The sequence below is a fragment of the Taudactylus pleione genome, unplaced genomic scaffold (genome assembly GCF_031769625.1).
Source record: "Taudactylus pleione unplaced genomic scaffold, aTauple2 ptg000824l, whole genome shotgun sequence".
NCBI lineage: Eukaryota > Metazoa > Chordata > Amphibia > Anura > Myobatrachidae > Taudactylus > Taudactylus pleione.
This window is the reverse complement of record NW_028285226.1, coordinates 3,215,482-3,224,923: the sequence shown is the minus strand read 5'-3', so window position 1 is coordinate 3,224,923 and position 9,442 is coordinate 3,215,482. Positions and strand designations below refer to the sequence as shown.

Here is a 9,442-nt window from a genome sequence, read left to right as displayed (position 1 = left end):
GGGTCTGATAAGAAAGTGATAAGGTGCCAGCCAATCAGCTCCCAACTGTCATCTCACAGGCTGTGTTTGAAAAATGACAGTTGGGAGCTGATTGGCTGGTACCTTATCCCTTTCTTATCACTTTTCACTCTGTCTCCTAACACTGCTTAGTAAATAGACATCTCAGTCTGGTGAGATCACCAAATGTGAGACTGAGTTCTGCAACCTGGCAACTGATCTAATTTGCTGCAAAGGCTTCCTGTTACAGACAAGTTACTGATGGGATGCGCCAACTAGTGACTGCCTGACAGGCCTACTCTTATTAATATAATCAGGGTAGATCTGAACAGAGGATGGCGGGCTTCGAGCGGTTGCCATAGGCCACAGGCTGTACGCTTTCCACGGTCTGCGGTTTGTGCACCATTGTTCTGCTTCTATAGTACCGAAATCCTTTTATGAATTATTCACCGAGCCTTTACACTGGTAGATGGTATGCAGTCAAACTTTTGCCTAAGCTATTAGCTTATGTTCTCTTACAAATAGTTGCTGAATACAGCTTGGTCACTATATAGCTCAATTAATCCAATGATTTTAATTATATACCATAGTGCATGTTCACATGCACATCACATGTGATATTTCAGTGGTTTAAAAATTGTTTACAGGGCCTGATGCAGACCCGCTCGCGAGCGCCATGTGCTCGCAAGTGGGTCGATGGTGGGGCACTGCGCACTGCACTCCGGAGTTCGCTACAAACGGGGCGGCTGTCGATGTTGATCGACGGCGTGCCCCGTTTTGTAGGCGGGGAGGGGGGGTGGCCGGACAAACGGAGGCGTTTCTGAGGGAACGCCTGCCATTTGTGGGCGGCCTTACTGACATCACTCGTGATGTCAGTAGTGAGATTCCTGCTCTATTAGATAAGCGCGTTTCGCTTGATGAACTTTTTTAAGTCGGAAACCCACAATAGCAATAGAAATAAATTCTAAACCAGACTATAGCTGTTTTAAATCAGTCAAAGGCGCAGATGACTGGTAGTTTTGACAACCCATTTCTTAGTAAATCAGGCCTAACATTAAGCAGACATACTGTATGCATAAGTAATAAATATTCCATAAGTATTCTCAGAAGTTTGTGACATAAGAGTGCATATATGGAGATTGCAGTTTAGCGCACAGTCTGTGCAGCTTAAGCAGGCAAAGTATTAATTCAACATGGTATAGCAGTTTGTGAGACTGGTCCACATTAATCGGCCCCAGCGACCCGTCTGTATAAACCTCGGCAGTGGGGGGAGGGGGGAAGTGACGAGATTTGCGCTGAATCGTGTCTTCGTGGCCCCGCCCCCTGCTTCACAATGCCATTAATCTCGGCATTGTGAAGAGGGGGCGGGGCCACAATGATGCATCATTTGCTGGGCCACGCCCCCTTTTGCCGCATTACGCCCTCCGTGTGGAAGCCTGACAGCTCCCTCCCGGAAGGTGGGAGCTAAATGTCGGCAACCTTGTGTTATAGTATTGATCAGCAACAATAATGAAATGATACTCACAGTAGATTGAATGGGAAGTTGCCTGCGTCACGGCAGTCAGCATGCTGGTGGTCAGAATCCTGCGCCGGAATCCAGACAGCAGTAGGAATCCCGGTTCCAGAATCCTAACAGCTGACATCCCGATGCTGAGTATTAGGGTTAGGGAAAGGGCTAGGTTTAGGGTTAGGTACTAGGGGAGGGTTAAGGTTAGGCTGTGGGAGGGGAGGGTTAGGCTGCGGGAACGGTGGGTTAGGGTACTTAGCTGCACGCAGAGCCGGTCCTAGGCATAGACAAATTAAATAAATACCTAGGGGCATGCATTCCAAGCCTAGGGCCAATTCAGCTTCACAGCAGGAAATGAAGGGACTGGGACAGGTGGACGCACCTCTGCTCTTGCTGTCCTAACGCGATCGGAGGTCTCAGCTCAGCTCTGATTGGGCGGCAGCTCATACAGCTGGCAGCAGCGGGACTGGGGAGCAGAGACAGCGGGCAGTAAAAAAAATTGCCACTGGAGGAGGGCTGCTGGGCATGCCCAGCCACAGCAGCTCCTCCTACAATGGACCTTTGCGGAGTCCAGTAACCTGAGACAAACAAGGGAGTGGGGGCGCCAATGCTCTTGCTGGCACAGGGCACTAAAATGTCTGTGGATGAGGATTGCAATGGGTATGGGGTGATGGATGTTGCTGACTGCTGCTGTGATCTGTGCTGCTGGTTGATAGGTGCTGTGCTTGGAGAGGGGTGCTGGGTCAGAGGCGGAACTAGCGATGGTGCTAGGGGCATCACCCAAAATCTTGCCTAGGGCATCAAACTGGTTAGGGCCGGCTCTGGCTGTACGCGTCGGGAGTCTGTCGGGATGTCGCTGTCTGTATCCTTACCACTGGCATCCTGTACCCAACCCAACAGAACATAAACTGATTGCTTTCTATTGAGTGCTACAGAATACAACTATATTAAGCTAGCTGAGATTTTGTGTGTGTGTGTGTGTCCCGGAGCCTAACCCTATCCCCCCGTGGTGCCTAAACCTAACCCTCCCCCCATGGCTAACACGTAACCAGGCCCCTCTATACTTATGTTTGGGGCGCCGGCTGTCGATATTCCGCCGAGATTTAAACAGCAGGCAAGGTAACTACATCTCTGTTCATCCATTCCCCAAAACTCGCCTAATAGGAATGGAATAGTCTCTGAAGGACTGCCCCTCCCCCCCACCACCTCCAAGTGACTATATGGACCAGACAGGAGGTCCCTTCAATTGCTTTTAGTCTCCATTTTTGGGATCCGTATGATACACTAATACAGTTATAGATACATTTGTTGCATTGGATTCAGCACTGATCTATTGCATGGACACAGCATAAGCCTGCCTCATACCTGTAACTATGCAGACAAGGGAAGCAATGATACATGAGCATTCTTTGCTTCATTAAGGGGCTCATTTATTAATTATTGGGCTTATGACCCAATAATTATAATTTCTTATCTCCGCTATTCGCGCCAATAACAATTAAGTATCATCCAGAAGTATCAATCTTCACAGACAGGGACAGGGGGCTCCGATAGGATCCCGTCCCTGCGATATGTATAAGTAAAGTGATCGCATTAGACTCTGATTAATGTCTTCTCACACAGGCGCTGGAAGTAAATGACAATCTGAACTGCGTGACCTTTTTTATGCCGGACATAGAGGCCCAGCTCAAAGGACTTCTAGAGAAAGAGGAAAAGGGTCCACTGTACGGAATCCCCATCTCTATAAAGGAACATGTCGGTTATCAGGTAACTATTATATTATATATTATGTCACAGGGCATCACTTCTCCCACTGCTACATCTCCGACCCCATCTCAGAACACACTCCCTCTCATCTTCTCTGCTCTTCCTCTGACTGTCACCTGGGCTTGGTATAAAAGATAGTCAAGAATAAGATAACCAACAGATGTTAGACAGACAATAGGTTGACAGGGACAAAAGGTCAACACAGAAAAGGTTAACATGGATGGAGGTCGACAGGTACAAAATGTCGACAGGGTCAAATGGTTAACACAAAAATAGTAGACATTTATTTTCTAAACCCTATCTGTAACCCTCCTCTTGGTACCTAACTCTCCCTCATGGTGCCTAACCGTAACCGTCGAGGTAAGTGCGTAACCCAAATGGTCCCTTCAACTGCCTATCCCTAACCATCCGGAAAGTGTCTAACCTTAAAAAAAAAAAAAAGTGCCGACCATATTAGTGTCAACATCTTGACCTTGTCAACCTTTATCCATGTTGACCTTTTCTGTGTTGACCTTTTGTCCTTGTCAACCTATTGCCTGTTTAACATTGTCAACCTTTTTCATAGCTATTATTATTATCATTTATTTATATGGTGCCACAAATGTTCCGCAGCGCCTTACCAAGTACATAAACAAATTGTAGACAAGCGACTTACAGAACAATACAATACAGGACCAGGACATGGATAATATATATTGCTACATTAGCGACCATAACACCCAGATAAGCAACAGAGCAGGGCCGTAGCTAGGGTAGTGAGGCCGGTGCCATCGCACAGGGCACCACAGGTCAGGGGGCGCTGTTTGGGCCTGTCAAATTTCTGTTTATTATCATTCTTCCTCTTATTTCATCCCCAGCATCTCCTGGCCTCTCCTATCTCATCCCTGGCCCTTCCCCATGAAGCCATGGCCCTTTTTTGGGTGCATTATTTGAAAAATGAGGGGGGCGCCAATGCTCTTTTTGGCACAGGGCACCAAACAGTCTAGTTACAGCTCTGCAACAGAGCATAAGCAACCAAGTGTTAGGTGCCCTTGTGGTGAGTAAGAAGTAGATGAAACTAAAGTAGGGAGAAGCACAAGAGGGTAGAGGGCCCTGCTCGTAAGAGCTTACACTTTAAAAGGGAGGAGAAGACAAACAGGGGTGACACAGATGGGGTAGATGGGGAGGAAGGAGCATGTAGCAGGTTAGAATGATATCTATCTATTGACTGGAACCCTGCTTTTGTGCTCCTCCCACTTTGTCACCTCCTCCCCCTCCCATGCTACTGACTATTCTCATCTGCACTGGACTACCACTCATCTGAGTGTCCCGGGGGGAGGGGGGGGGGCTGGGGGCATGTAGGCTGTATTGTGGGCTATTCACAAATGAACGTGCAGGTATCGGGCTGGTGTTAATGCGTGCTGATAGTGATGACGACTGCTTTCACCAACAGACGGATAGGGGTGGTTCTGCCAAATTTGAATACAGAAGAAGATTTGCATTTATTTTAGACCACACAATGTGGCAGCAGCTTCGGCAGCCTTGAGGGAAATTCTGAATCAGGATCTTAGTGCCTAAATAATGTAAAAATTGTAAATTATAATTTGGTACACACTCACTACTATACCATCAGATAACCCAATATATAACAATCCAACTTGCAGCAAGTGCCGAAGCAAATCATCATTGCTCCGACGCGGAAACAGCTGATCCAAAAATCTCCTGTCTCTCCGAGTCTTTAGGAGCAGTGAAACTAGTGCGCCTACGTGAACTAGAGTTCACACTCGCGCAAAAAAGCCCCGGCGTCTGGCGGAAGCAGCCAAACAGGGGTTTCGGATCCCTCTTTGCAACCCGGAACTCCTTCCAATATGGAGGAGCGAGGTGTGCGCTGCGAGCGGGAGCAAATATCATCTGAAGATGGCGAATGCTCCCGCAGGCAATCTCCAAAAATATAGTATTTCCGGCGCTCAATGAATTTGTCTCCTCATACTAGTGTATGGGGACAGCGGGCCATTCCCTGAGAGGAGGATAAGCAGGAGATATCTGTGATACTAGTATATAGGGACAGCGGCCATTCCCTGAGAGGAGGATAAGCAGGAGATATCTGTGATACTAGTATATGGGGAAAGCAGTCCATTCCACGAGAGGAAGGAAGGAAGGTAAGTAGGAGATAGATGTGATACTAGTGTATGGGGACAGCGGACCATTCCCCGAGAGGATGGATACTAGTGTATGGGGACAGCGGGCCATTCCCTGAGAGGAGGATAAGCAGGAGACATCTGTGATACTAGTATATGGGGAAAGCGGCCCATTCCATGAGAGGAAGGAAGGAAGGTAAGTAGGAGATAGATGTGATACTAGTGTATGGGGACAGCGGACCATTCCCCGAGAGGATGTGATACTAGTGTATGGGGACAGCGGGCCATTCCCTGAGAGGAGGATAAGCAGGAGATATCTGTGATACTAGTATATGGGGAAAGCGGCCCATTCCACGAGAGGAAGGAAGGAAGGTAAGTAGGAGATAGATGTAATACTAGTGTATGGGGACAGCGGACCATTCCCTGAGAGGATGGATACTAGTGTATGGGGACAGCGGGCCAATCCCCGTGAGGAGGGTAAGCAGGAGATATCTATGATACTAGTATATGGGGACAGAGGGCCATTCTGCGAGAGAAAGGAAGGAAGGTAAGTAGGAGATAGATGTGATACTAGTGTATGGGGACAGCGGGCCATTCCCCAAGAGGAGGGTAAGCAGGAGATATCTGTGATACTAGTATATGGGGACAGTGGGCCATTCCGCGAGAGGAAGGAAGGAAGGTAAGTAGGAGATAGATGTGATACTAGTGTATGGGGACAGCGGGCCATTCCCCGAGAGGAGGGTAAGTAGGACATATCTGTGATGTCTCCTGCATTACCTTTTTGATGGATGGCCTGAAAACGTATTTTCTACAAAAGCAGGTGAAAATTTAAATTTTCACCTGCTTTTGTAAAAATAAGTGATAATGAATAGAACCTTTAATAAAAGGCTCAAACTGACTCACCTGTGAAGCACGGACGCCCTTTTAACAGCACCTTTGTTGGATTTTCAGGGCCATCCTTCCACTTGCGGCCTTGTGCAGTACCTCGATGAGGTGGAGGAAGAGGACAGCGTCCCGGTAAAGGTTTTTAAGAAACAAGGAGCCATTGTGTTTGCCAAGACAAATGTTCCTCAGACTCTTTTATGGTAAATTCAAGAAGTCTCTGCTGTTTTTGCTGGTAGTTCCTATCCACAGGTCTATGTGATGTGGGTGCTCGATGGCAGTGTACCTAGCTGCCTATTCAGTGTTCCACGTGGCTCAGACTCATCCCATGCAAACTGCACAAAATGTGTCCAAATCTACATCAGCCCCAGTATCTCTATAGTTCAAGTTTCCCAACTTCAGTCCTCGGGGACCATCAACAGTGCATGTTTTCCAGATCTTCTAGTCTGTACAACGTACTGTTAGGGAACTCTGAGGACTGAGGATGGGAAACACTGCTGTAGTTCCACATGTGTCTAGCTCAGCTCATCTCCCACTTGAAACTCTGCTTATTGTATCTCGTATCTGCTGCTCTCTCTCTGTAAGCCTGATTCTCGTGATATGTAGCTGACTGCCCATACACAGTCAATATTCTGAATGTGGTCGCATTTGGACCTGAGTGTGACTTATATTCGGGTCCTGTATCTGTACTATTAGTCCTCATCTCCTCGTCCATCCAGTCAGACAAGGTCAGAACTATCCTGTTGGGCTTGAACTCCATTGAGGCACTGATCATACTGATATAGACTTCTTAGTAGTTTGGTTGGGGTTGGATTTTAAACTACTTAAACTCAATTCATTGCACTTCTATTATCTCACACTCTTCACACATAAATCCCATGGGATTGGAAAGATCATTTATTGTTCCTTGCCCTGGAGTGCAGCTAACAGTCACCCTTACTATGGGGCTCAGTCCACTAAGCAGTGCACAGTCTTATACTGGCTACACACTTAACGATGAGCACCCAGCTGATGTCAAGTAAGGCGGATCCAGGTGGCAGTTCTGACATCGGCAAGTGAGTATGCCGGGAGTGACTTCGGGGGCCATTCGGCAGCATGGCCCCCAGTTGACGATATTGCCTGTCGGACCTGCATGCAGGTCCGATGGGTGACTACGCTGCCGATGCCCAGGAGCCAGCATCGTCAGTGACATATTGGTTGCACACTGCCCGATGTGGACGATATATAGTCCGATCCACAATATCATCTAGTGTGTACCCGGTTAAAGGGGATTTAAACAGGATTTACACATGTCCATCCACTACTGGCAGAGGATCATGGGTAAGGTAATGCATACACAACTCTTTACCAACAGTCTGCATGGAGAACACTGGACTGTAAAATCTACTCTTGTTATATGAAACTCTTATATGCACATAATATATAATTTCCACCCTTTGCTGAATATTCTAATCAGACATCGATTATATACATTTTCTGTATTAGGAATTTATTCCAATGCTATGTACTATTACATAATACTCTCTACCGCTTTCTCCTACTGTAGCTGTGAAACCAGTAACCCAATATATGGACACACACTAAACCCCCATAACAGAGCCAAGGGGGTATAAGGATCTTTCGGTGGGGAGGGGGCATTGATTGGTGGTGGAGGTTCAATTCTTGGTATTGGAAGTGACCTTGCTGGCAGCATTCGCCTCCCGTCCAGTGTTTGTGGAATTGCTGGATTTAAGCCAACTTCAAGCAGACAGAGGTGAGCCCTATTCCTCCTGTATATATTGCTATAATAATTTCCTACTGTCTGTCCCGTCTCCTCAATGCACACGGAGTGTATGCCGATGTGTGAGCCCTGACCGCTCCCATTGCTAGGGCGGAGGAACAGACCTAGCAAAGGAGGACCAGACGCGGGGAACGGGGTACCTAGTATCAGAGGAGCAGTGTGGAACCATGACGCCCAGAGAAAGTGCATGTCGTAGCGCCCCCTCCCTGTACTCAACTGTGCCAGTGGGGTATGGCCAGCCTGCAGGGGAATACTGAAGTGAATATAAAAACAGCAACAAGTGGCAGTATCACATTGGGCGTTGAAGTCCCATTGGGAGAATAGAATGCTTTGGTGAGGCACTTTCTGACATTAAGGGGTAGCTGCTTTGGCACTGCTTTATTTATGTATAGCACCTAGGATCTGACTTTTATTTAATTTGAATCATTGTGATTAGTCAATAGAGGAGATAGTATTATATATTCTGATCATTTAACTTAAACTGACAGAGTACATGTGCTAGAGTGAGATTCCACAGGGTGCACAGCTAATTACTCCAATTACTGCCCCAAGCAGCTTTCACTGGAGTGGGAACACCTATGGGAAGCTCCATTCTCAGCTATGCTCCTACTTCACAAATATACATTGCACCTATATTAATGTGAGTACAACTAACCATGTTCTGTCTACCACCATTATTCCAGGTCTCCTAATACAGTATCTATTAAAAGATCTTTCAAATAACACTTTGTGGTCATGCCTAGGAACACCTCATTACTTTACATAGCAAAGCAGTGACTTTTTTTAAAACTCATACCTGCCAATAAGAAAAGGAGAGGGGTGGTGACAGAAGCCAATAAGAACGGAGAGGGGAGGGGCAAAGAGCCGATCTCATGGTAGATAGGGGAGGGAATTAAAGAGGTGAGAAGTGAATGTAATGAATCTGACAGGAAAGGGGAGGTGACAGAAGATGATCACAGAGGAGGGGGGGGCCGGAGGGCAGGCAATCTGGGCAGCTTGAGGGAGCATGAAATGTAGAAACGGATCTCCAATCCGTAACTTATTTAGGATATAGAGCAAAGAAACCGAGATAAAACTAACAGGTGACCGTCATACTGTGCAGCGCCCCATGAATTCCGGGAAACCTGGATGGCGCCCTCTGTCCATTTTGGCGCCCAGAGCTCATGCTCCACTGGAACCACCCTCGCTATTCCCCTGCCTAGTATCAGAGGGAGGCGGGTGAGAACAGTGCGAGCAGCTGCATCACTGCTGGGGCAGGGTGGAGCAAAGCTGGGGAGGTGATAGCATATGCCAGGGCCAATATACTTGTTAATATAATAAATATATATCACTAAATTACAAAGAAAGATAGGGGGCGCTCCATAGTGCATAAATGTTTTAATTGCATAAAAA

At 47.1% G+C, this 9,442-nt stretch overlaps 1 pseudogene; it reads left to right on the top strand.

Moving 5' to 3' along the window:
• The first annotated feature begins 583 nt into the window (after nt 1–583).
• Nucleotides 584–9,442, top strand: part of LOC148474660 (fatty-acid amide hydrolase 1-like) — a 42,968-nt pseudogene continuing 34,109 nt past the window's right edge.